This window comes from Cryptomeria japonica, chromosome 6 (genome assembly GCF_030272615.1).
Source record: "Cryptomeria japonica chromosome 6, Sugi_1.0, whole genome shotgun sequence".
NCBI lineage: Eukaryota > Viridiplantae > Streptophyta > Pinopsida > Cupressales > Cupressaceae > Cryptomeria > Cryptomeria japonica.
In genome coordinates this window covers 1,887,813-1,899,805 of record NC_081410.1, presented here as the reverse complement: position 1 = coordinate 1,899,805, position 11,993 = coordinate 1,887,813, and the positions used below count along the sequence as shown (strand labels likewise).

At 36.2% G+C, this 11,993-nt stretch overlaps 1 pseudogene; it reads left to right on the top strand.

The window, feature by feature from the left end:
* Positions 1-4,868: 4,868 nt before the first annotated feature.
* LOC131077579 (laccase-12-like) lies at positions 4,869-7,427 on the top strand (annotated as a pseudogene).
* Positions 7,428-11,993: the final 4,566 nt, after the last annotated feature.

Here is an 11,993-nt window from a genome sequence, read left to right as displayed (position 1 = left end):
TTTTCTTAATTTCAAAATCCCATAACTGATAGCCATATTCATCTATCCCATATCCAATGAAGGTACATTTATGAGATTTAGCATCAAGCTTGGTTCTATTTTCTTTATCAACATGGACAAAAGCTTCACAACCAAAGGTTTTCATAAAGGAATAATTTACCTTTTTTCCAGTCCATGCCTCCTCTAGAATACCACCATCCAAAGGGGTTGAAGTTCCTCTATTTATCAAATAGATAGTAGTATGTACAACATCTGCCCAAAAATGTAAGGGCAATCCAGCATGCAATCTCATGCTCCTCGCGCGTTCCATGATAGTCCTATTCATTCTCTCTGACACACCATTTTCCTATGGAGTTCCTGAAATTGTCTTCTGCTTTTGAATCCCATTTAAGGAGCAGTAATCTTCAAATGCTTTGTTGCAATACTCACCTCCATTATCCGATCTACGACACTTCAAATTTTTTCCTGTCTCATTCTCAACCAAAGCTTTCCATTTCTTAAAAGTTTCAAAAACATCTGATTTTTGTTTTAGGAAATATACCCATGTTTTTCTGGTTGAGTCATCAATAAAAATAACATAATAAGAAGAGCCACCAAGAGATGATACCTGAGCCAATCCCCATACATCTAAATGCACAAGCTCTAATTTCTCACTCTTCTTCTCTTTCCCAACCTTGAGAAATCTGACTCTTTTCTATTTACCATAAACACAGTTTTCACAGAACTCTAAATCAATCTTCTTTAGTCCTGGCAATAGATTTTTGGAGTGAAGGATTTTCATCCCTTTCTCACTCATGTGCCCAAGCCTATGGTGCCACATTATCGAATCTGCTCTTGCAACGTCTATTGTTGTTGTCCCTGCAGTAACTTTATGTGTTACCAGTACACAGATATAATGTGCTTACCTTCGCACCTTTAGCTACTACTAATGATCCTTTAGTGACCTTCCAGATACTGTCTGAGATGGTAACTATGCAACCTTCACTACCTAGTTGCCCTGCAGAAATTAAATTTCTTCTTAAATTAGGAACATGTCTTACCTCCTACAAAAACCAGTCATTTCCATTCTGCAACTTGATCTTTATCTTTCCTTTTCCAACAATTTGATAGGGCTCATCATCACCCAAATATACCTGTCCAAAATCACCTTGAACATAATCTAGAAAATATTTTCTATATGGGGTGTAGCATGAAATGAAGCCCCAGAATCTATTACCCAGGAATCATTAACATTATCCAAACATAAGATTAAAGAATCTTGTAAAGTATTACTTGCAATATTAGCTTCCTTACTATCATTTTCATTTTTGTCTCCTTTGTTTTTCCCAGACCAATAGTCTTTCTTTAGATGACCAGGCTTTTCGCAATACCAGCAATCTTTCTTTCCTCTAGATTGAGAGCATCATTTTTTTTACTTCCCTTATGACTTCTCATTCCCAGATCCTTTTCCTCTTTCCTTTGATCTTCCTCTGTTCTCCACATTCAAAAGACTACTTGATGATGTTGAAGTCTCACCTATGCTTTTCCTTCGCATTTCCTTGCTTAGTATAACACCAACAATATCATCAAATATCAAAGTATTTTTACCAAAGACAGAGTTACTTACAGCCATAACCAAGCTATTACAGCTTTTTGGTAAAGAACATAAAGTCAAGAGAGCCCTAACCTCTTCTGCAAAGGTAATTTTTACCAAAGAAAATTGATTGATAATTGTATTAAATTCATTTAAGTGCTCTGTTATAGATCCTCCCTCAATCATTTTCAAATTAAACAAACGCTTCATAAGAAATACCTTATTCGAAGCCGAGGGTTTCTCATACAACTTAGCCAATGTCGCCATCAAATCTACAGTCATTTTTGCTTTTGTTATATTGAATGCTACAGACGGTGCAAGGCACAATCGAATGGATTCCAATGCCTTTCTATCTAAAATCTCCCACTCTTCATCTGACATTGTGGTCACTTTCTTTGCCTTTCCTTCCAATGGCTACCACAAATCCTTTTGATACAGGTAATCCTCCATCTACATTTTCCATAATTGATAATTCTGGCCATTAAACTTTTCGACCTTGAATTTGGAATCCTCCATTACTCCCACTCAAATCTGAGAGTCCTGTCAATTTACAAAAAAACTCGCTCTGATACCAATTGTTAGGGTTTCAAGCAAATTCGAAGCAAATATGAACTAACAATTATATGCAGATTTAAATACAAAAGATAAAGGAATAAAACAGGACACGTATAACACAGAGATTTAACGTGGTTCACCCAGAATGGGTTACCTCCACCATACACAGTCGTCCAATCTTTCTTATTATCTAGAATGGGTTTCAAGTTGATCAGTCACCACATATCAACATAGTAGTCTCTCAATAGATCCATATAGCTCTAGATAGGTAGATGAATTAATCCTTATGATGAAGTACAAATATTTGCAGTAGAATATGCTCAAGCCCCTTGCAAGACATCCATATGTCTTCAAGTTGTCTCTAGATGTGTGGCTTGTGAAGAATTAGCCAAGAACATGATACTACAAGATCCATGATTACACCAAGTTGTATTTTTTCATCGACATGATCTAGCATCAAGGATGGTGAAAGAGAGAATTTATGTCCATTAATGTGAAACACTTTGGCACAAAAATCCTCTTATGATCCTCAAGATAGAAACTTAAAGGAAACTTGTTCTGCACCCTCTAGTGAGAAAGCTGAACAAAATATGTCTTTGAAAGATGACACAGAGAAGCATCATCAACTGAAACTAGTGCAATATTGTTGGGTAAATACCATAAGAAACCTATAACCAAATCTCATGGCCAAGCATATCAAGTATAGTAATGTATAATATCATCCATTTAATAACTTTACTATTATATTGATGGATTGATTATAAAATAAATGGTAGAGTTATATATATGAATAAATATTTAAAAATAAATGGATGAATGACAATTAATTCTTGTGTAAACATAATATAAATAAAATGCTAACCAACACAAGAATGTGTACCTTGATATGGTCCATAGCTTCACACATGAGGTCTTATTAGAGGCATTAATGAAACAGTCAATGAAGACATTATCAAAAATCAACCAATGAATTCAAAGATTCAAGGGATTTCCCCCCAACTTAATTTCATGCTGCAAAAGCATGAAGGTATTAAGAAAATCCAAGGAATCAAGAAATAAAATGATATATTAAATAATACCTTGAGCCATGTTCAATTAATGGTCATCTCCAAAAAAACTCAAGAATGACAAACATGTATATAGATTAAAACCTTGATCCTTGTTAATGAACAATCAATTATTTTATAGCATATTTAGTATAGTCATTAATAAATTTAAGCCCATAGAGTTGTGCCTAATCAATTATCAGTGGGCCTAAATCAACAAGTGTGTGGGGAATACTCATTTTCACCATAGGCCTCCAAAGATCGAGATGTTTGAGAGTAAAAAGATTAAATAAGTGATCTTGAAGTCTTTCATAATGCATGTCTTGAGTAATTAATGTATCCATTATAACATCTCTTATTGTATGATATATTTCAGCACACACACTATAGTGATTCTTGCAGATTTGTTAGTCCTCACATACTTTCAATTCTTTTGCTTTTTAATTTATCTTTTATTGTTCAGGAATGATAGAAGGATTTTAAATTCCAAATGACCTAAAATAAATATATTGAATGTCTTTAAATATTAGTGTGTAGCATCAAATTTATGAAATGTGAACTAATTATTTATTTTGAATTTGAATTTTTAAAAGATATGAATCAAGTTCATAACTATGAAGTCAACCTTAGAATTGTAAAAAAAATCATAGAATGAAAAAAAATCAATTTTAGAATTGTAAAAATAACTATAGAATGAAAAATAATCATATATAAGTGAACAATAACTATATAGAAGTAGGTGTACACATAGGTGTACATGTGTGTGCAATAAATATGTGAATAGAATGAGTGAATTAGAATACGTGCACCAAACAATAAGGTGGAGGCAAGATATTTCTTAAATTTCACTATTATGCAAGTGTAAGTTATCCCCTTAAAATATATATTTTTTATTATAGAAATATAATGTTCAAGCCAAAACATTGGGAGCTTTCTATATTAAATCACATTGACACGTTACCTTAGTTGGATTAGTTGATTTTCGTTTACCAAGCCACAACTATATGATAATAATAACAACCTACATTAAATAAAATTTCTAGATGTTTAAAATTAGTGAACTTTACGCACGTACTTGTTTTCGTTTCATTTATGCACGGTAAAGGTTAAAAGTCAATTACAATAAATGCTGCCATTATTTTTTTGTCGTAAGTTTATAGACGTGTGATTGACTAACATGCGTGTTAGTCGTGCGTTTTACATCGTCGATTTTGCAATAAACGACTGCGATTGACTAACACATCGCTATCACGCTGTAGGAAAGGTCTGTTTTGGAGCCAGAATAGCTTCAGCCCTCGTTTATACAGTAAATAGTTTTCTTTGTGTTTTTTTTTTTCCAATTATTGATTAACATCCAAGAATATTTGGATAATTGAATTTAAAAAAATAAAATTGTCAAAAGATTTTTGATTTGTTGGTGAAGTTGAATGATTCGTAATCAGTCTACCAGAGATCAAAACTTGCTTTACTGAATGCATGACCCCAAAATCTTAAAAAAGAATGAAACCAAAATCGACCCATATTGAATTGAATTGATATGTGCTCCAGATTTATTTGACATTTTTAATGTTCTTATCCCTCTTATCATTTCAGAATTGCCCTTTATGTGTATAAATAAATAAGACATCCCACCTTCGAATTGCTTCATAGTTTCGAGAGGTTAAGTTGGCTTGCAAGCAAAAAAAATATCAATCATGGCAGGCTTGTCAAGTGTGCTGAAATTAGCCTTGCTTCTTTGTTTAATTTTTGTAGCACCATGGGCTGCTTCTGCAGCCCTTGTCCACCGCAAATTTACTGTAAGTATATTTACTAGAGCTCTGTAATTTTTATGAATTGATCGTAATCTAAATTATGATTTGGAATGTCTTACAGATTCGAACCCGGAACGTGACGAGGGTGTGCAACACACAGAGGATTGTAACAGTCAATGGACGGTCCCGACTCTACGCGTTCATGAAGGCGATAATCTTGTCATAGACGTGAAGAACAAGGGACCCTATAATATTACCCTACACTGGTAACAAAGATTATGCTCAAAACTAATATGCAAATCTTCAGTAGTGTTATTGTTTGAGGGGTTTTATTGTTTTATGATTTTGCAGGCACGGAGTACGGCAGTTGAGATTGTGCTGGGCAGACGGACCGGCCTACGTAACGCAGTGTCCCATTATCCCTGGGAATAAATTTACCTACAATTTTACAATCACAGGCCAAGAAGGAACGCTGTGGTGGCATGCACATATCTCGCATCTGAGAGCTACTGTTCATGGAGCTCTGGTTATTTTGCCCCGGGCTGGAAACGACTGTCCCTTTCCAAAACCAGATGCTGAGATTCCTATCATTTTGGGTAGGCAGCTTTCAAACCTTCTAGTATCTTTCACCCATCAAAGCTATAAGATTTCTACAATCCATTCAAATCTTGTATGTAGTTTTTAGATTTGATTGTGTGAAAAAATTTTAATCATCAAGATACAAGAGAGTTTAAGGAATCATCTTTAAAACTCCTTAAACTCTCTTGCATTCTGATGATTAATTTATCATCAAGATGCAAGAGAGTTTAAGGAATCATCTTTAAAACTCCTTAAACTCTCTTGCATCCTGATGATGAATTAATCATCTACTATAATTCGAAACATTGATAATTAAAAATTTCTCACACAATCAAATACGAATGAGCAGTCCATGTCATTTTTTAATATTGCAAACCGTTGGAAAAAGTATATTTCAGAATCGAAATTTCAATATAGTTTTTTATTCTTATATGTAGTGCAGGTGAATGGTGGAATGCGAACGTAGAAGATGTACTAGCAGATGCGATTCGAACAGGAGGTATACCAAATGATTCAGATGCATACACCATCAACAGCCAACCGGGAGACTTTTTTCCTTGCTCCGCGAATGGTTTGTAGCTTTTTTGCATTGATGAACGGCTAGAATGATAGCACTATTTAATGAATGAAATATGGGTACAGATACTGCTCGCTTTTTGGTTGAGAAAGGAAAAACGTACCTGCTGAGGATTGTAAATTGTGCGATGATTCATGCATCCTTCTTCAAAATTGCGCAGCACAAAATGATTGTTGTGGCAGTGGATGCCGTGTATATCAAAGCATATGAGACAGATGTGCTGGTCATACAGCCAGGGAACACCATGGATGTGCTCATAACAGCTGGGCAAGAATCAGGGCGCTACTACATTGGCACCCGCGTATACAAGAGCCAGGCCCAAGGGAATAGGTACTTGAACACCACTTCAACAGCAATACTCGAATATAAAGGCAGCAGCAATACATCTGTTCCTGTCTTGCCAAAATTTCCTGCATTTCATGATACGCCGACTGCATTCAAATTCAGTACAGACCTAAGAAGCCTGAATGTCTCCGTCCCGGTGCCACAGACGGTTGATGTGGAGATGTTTATAACAGAAGGATTCGCACTCGCTAGCTGACCAAACAATTCATGCACAGGGATCAATGGTGGAAGACCACTTGGAAGTTTTAATAACATTTCATTCGTCTTGCCACGTATCTCAATTTTGCAGGCTTATTATTATGCTATAGATGGAGTGTATACCACAGATTTCCCGGATAATCCTCCACTGGTGTTCAATTACACTGGAGCTGTGCCAATGGGTCTTTGGCAGCCCGAGTTCGGGACGAAAGTAAAAGTTCTGAAATTCAATAGCAGTGTGCAAATCGTATTTCAGAACACTGCGATTACTACAATACAAAACCATCCTATACACCTTCATGGCCATGATTTTTATGTTGTGGAGAAAGGCTTTGGCAACTATAATTCCCAAAAGGATCCTGCAAGCTTCAATCTGATAGATCCACAGATGTTGAACACCGTGGGAGTTCCTACTGGTGGGTGGGTAGTCATCAGATTTATAGCCAACAATCCAGGTAAACTAATTTGTAGTATGAATACATATTTCAATGCTCTCTCTTTTATTTTTTATATAAACTGACTCAGGAATGTAAATTTGTTTATGTTTTTACATAACAGGAGTTTGGTTGATGCATTGCCATTTTGAGTCCCACTCCGAACTGGGTTTTGAGACCGTATTCATTACGGAGGATGGGCCTGGAAATTCGGGCACATTGTCTCCTCCTCCAAGGGATCTGCCCAGATGCTACCTAGATGGATCTCTGCATTCATCCCACTGCCCTAGTAAAAGAGACCCCATTTCAGTCAATTTATTTTCTTTTACTCGAGAAAATAAAAGTTTGTATCAATGCAAGTCGCTTTAAAAGTACGCAACATCTGGTTCATTGGGTAAATGTAGTTGGCCTACTTTGCTTCTTTTAAGTCTCTACATTGTTAAACATTTTAGTTTACCATTCTATTTAAATATTATTATATGTGAATAATTTTTTAATTTATTATTTTATTTAAATATTATTATATGTCAATAATTTTTTAATAATTTCAGTGAGTGTAGAGCTACAATGATGCAAGGTCATAGGAATGGTTTTTTTCATAAAGCTACAAATTACTACTTCACTATACATGAATGTCATTCATTGCATGACCCACATAATGAATTTAGAGTTTAAAATCATGAGAAAGTTTGATTTAGTAGTTAAAGTTGAAAATCTAGTTAGCAAGCTCTACTCATACATTTATAGAAGTCCCAAATGATTTTGTTAGCAAGAAATCTTAGGGATGCAAACCGAAATTTTGTACCGTAAGCATTTATGGTGTTGTAGTCTTTAAACCCCACTCTATCCTATTAAGGTAACAAAGAATTGTATTCAAACATAAGGTCAGTTGTTAATCAGATTCAGAACATACACAATATATACATTTTGAGATCAAAATTATTTGTATTTATTCGTATCATTTGGTATGCATGTTACATATCCTTATAACTCCTTATATTTATATATACAATTCTTTACATATCATTCTTCATCGATATCATTATCCATATTCTTCATCATTATATTCACCATTATTCTAGTGAATTAATCTTACGATATAAATGTATATATCTAATGCATGAAATGCAACCCCTAGATGGTATCCCTAGTCTATTTCCTATGTTCCAAGTCTTATCTTTTGTGGACATCTGATGCAGCCATGGTCTGGTGGGTCCTCAAAGAGAATAAACCAGATCATGCAACTAGTTTAACACAACAAAAGCAACAACAACACATAGGAATATTATGGGATCAAACATCCACGTCATCATCCTTTCATCATACAACATCCAGTAATCAACCGGTTACATGCAGGCTAACTTGCCATATTACAATCCATCTGAAACTCTCAGAGCTAACTGGATCTCTAATCATGAATCCAGAACCTCTTACCAATGATGTTGCTCAAATGATTACATAAAGCTATATATATATACTCTAGAACACATCCAGGTCGGCCACAAAAGATTTCATTAACAAAGGAAGAAAAATGAAACGTGTAAAACAGGTTGGCCCCAAAACATGAAGATCTCATTCACCAAGAACAATCCAGAAGTGTGGGCCACAAGGAAGGTCGGCCAAGGGCCTAAGAACATCAAGTGTGGCACCAAACTGATCCACAACCCAAGAAAGCGCTCCAAAAAAGAAGAAATCTCCAACTTGGACGATAAGCTCAAAACTACTCCAAAGCCCAGAAACAATTACTCCAGAAGGAATAATTCACCAAAAAAGAACCCTAATGAACTGGAGATCTGGGATAATGCACGATAACATACCTAGAACCTAAAAATATGATTTGCAATGAAAGATAAATAGCTACTGGAATACACTGAAAGAAACATAGAAAACTGTTACATGAACTAAATAAGAACAAAACTAAGGAAATGTTTTTTTCTATTAATGCAAGATTGCTCATAGAACGGGGATTCCCTTGCATCAGACACCCCGAGTAGAAAGATATGTTCCATGAGAGGCATCTCATGAACATTGAAAAGCATTCAGAATATAAATCTCATGCTCATTTCCAATCCAAACATCTTCCATGTCTGCAGACCGCTTCCTTTCCTCTTCCATAACCTCAGCCATATTCTCCAACTTCTGGTTCTCTTTATTCTTCTTTCCCTGCTTCTTACCTGCACATTGTCTCCCTTTACTTTGTACCTCTGCTTTGTTTCGGCCACAAGATTTCATTCGGTTTGTCACCATAACCTCACTATCATTTGATTCCACCCTGTTATCAAACCGATCCACAAGATCCTTCTGTAATTCCACACCACCAATTGGTGTAGCCTCTGCAACCAACTTCTCATTACTGCAACTCTTCTCAAGACTCAAATTTCTCTTCTTTCTCCTTCTCCCTCAAGGAAGTCAAAGTGAACTTTTGCCCATCCTTCTCAATAGAGATCAGATTTTTTCTACAATCGTAAATAGCTCCTCTATCAAACTGCCAAGGTCTACCCAACAAAAAATGACAAGCACTCATAGACACAACATCAGACAAGACCTCATCTCTAAAAGGCCCAATATTAAAATACACCAAACACTGCTCCTTCACTTATATCTTTTGATCGTCTTGTAACCAACTCACCATGTAAGGACAAGGGTGCTTAAGTCTCTACAATCCAAGCTTCTCCACCATCTCCTCGGATGCCAAATTATCAGTACTTCCACTATCCACAATAACTTTACAACACTTACCACCTGATTTGCATACAATCCAGAAAATACTCCTTCTCTGAGTAGGTTTAGTATCTTCACTGCTCTGCCCCATCAAGTTTCTCCTAAACATAAGTGATTCTCCCTGCTCTGATTTACATTCAGATTCAGTGACCCTAGCTTCCAAATCCTTATTTACCACACAATTTCTTGTCATTCCCTGCTTGCACTCAAAAGATCGGTATCCGATTTCCCCACACTTGAAATATCTACCCAAAAATCCTTTGTTGCTACTGCTACTGCCTTTTCTCTCTATCTTTTGATCCGGTTCTTTATTCCACTTAGATTTTGGTTCTTCATCCACTTTCTGCTTCTCCAAACTATCACTCAACTACCCCTTATACCTATCTTTTTCTCTAGGGTTATTCAGTTGTCTTATTTTCACTTTCTCTTTAGCCTTCAAAGCATATTGGTAAGCCTCTTCAACTTTAGAAATCCTCATTATACTCATCTCATCATGAATGTTAAATGCAAGTCCAATTATGTACTTAGCCACCTTCTCCCTATCCATCTCTCTATGTCCAAATCTGATCATTACCTTTTATAACTCCTCAGTATACTCTTTCACACTAATGTTTCTCTGCTTCAGGTTCCTGCAACTTCTTGACCAATTCCAACTCATAGTCTCCCAGAATGAATTTAGCCTTCAATCTTGCAACCATCTGCCTCCACCGAATGATCTTTATTTTACCATTCTTCATTTTGTCTCTCTGCAACTCTGTCCACCATAAAGAAGCATGCCCTTTCAATTTAGTTTGTTCTAGCCTAACCCTCTACGGGTCCTTAATATCCTCAAATTCAAAATAGTCCTCCAACTCTCCAATCCAATCAATCAAATCCTCTAGATTCAGTGTCCCAGAAAATTTTAAAATCTCCACTTTATGAATTTTACTTTCTTGTGCCACCACTCTCAGAAATATTTCCTCTCTTCCATCTTCCGATATATCAGCCTCTTCAGCCTTAACCTCCTCTCCAGCTTTTTCATATTCATCCTCAGACTCTGGATTCCTCTACAAACCAGCCAATGCATTTTGGATCTCATTCCTGATCTCATTTTTATAATCCTCCATCATCTTCTCTACCCTCTGGGGGTTCATCCTTCTAGGTGACATCCCCTCCTTTTCTCTGGTGCAACTGCCTCAACCCGATGATTTGACCGTAGGTTTCAATTGCCTCACACTTGGTGATCTATTAAACACACTCGCAGTCTGCCTCCACTTAGCGATTTGTTCACCCAAAGGAATGCCTCAAGGTTCACAACACATTCTTCCATCAACAGGTTCATAACCAGCTCTGATACCACTTGATGCAACCATGGTCTGGTGGGTCTTCAAAGAGAACAAACCAAATCATGCAGCTAGAGTAACACAATGGAAGTAACAACAACACATATGAATATTATGGGACCAGACATCAACATCATCATACATTCATCATAGAACATCTAGTAATCAACCAGTTACATGCAGGATAACTTGCCAAATTACAATCCATCCGGAACTCTCAAAGCTAACCAGATCTCTAATCATGAACCTAGAGCCTCCTGCCAATGATGTTGCTCAAATGATTATGTAAAACAATATATATATGTGTGTGTGTGTGTGTGTGTGTATCCTCTTGAACATATCTGGGTCAACCATAAAATATTTCATTAACCAAGGAAGAAAAATGAAATGTGTAAGACATGTTGGCCCCAAAATGTGAAGATCGCATCCACCAAGAATAGTCCAAACGTGCAAACCACAAGGAAGGTCGATGAAGGGCCTAATAACATCGAGTGTGGTGCGAAACTGATCTGCAACCCAAGAAACCACTCCAAAAAAGAAGAAATCCCCAACTTGGACAATAAGCTAAAATCTACTCTGGAAGCCAAAAATAGTTACTCCGGAAGGAATAATTCACCGAAAAAGAACCCAAATGAACTAGAAATCTGGAATAATGCACGATAACATGCCTAGAACCCATAAATATGATCCGCAATGAAACATAAATAGCTACTGCAATACACTAAAAGAAACACATAAAACTACTACATGAACTCAACAAGAACAAAACTAAGGAAATGTTTTTTTTGGTTGATGCAAGATTGCTCATAGACCGGGGATTCTCTTGCATTAACATCATTTGGTGAGATTTGGCAAGTTATCTAGTTTTGTCTCTACATCTATTTCCTACCAA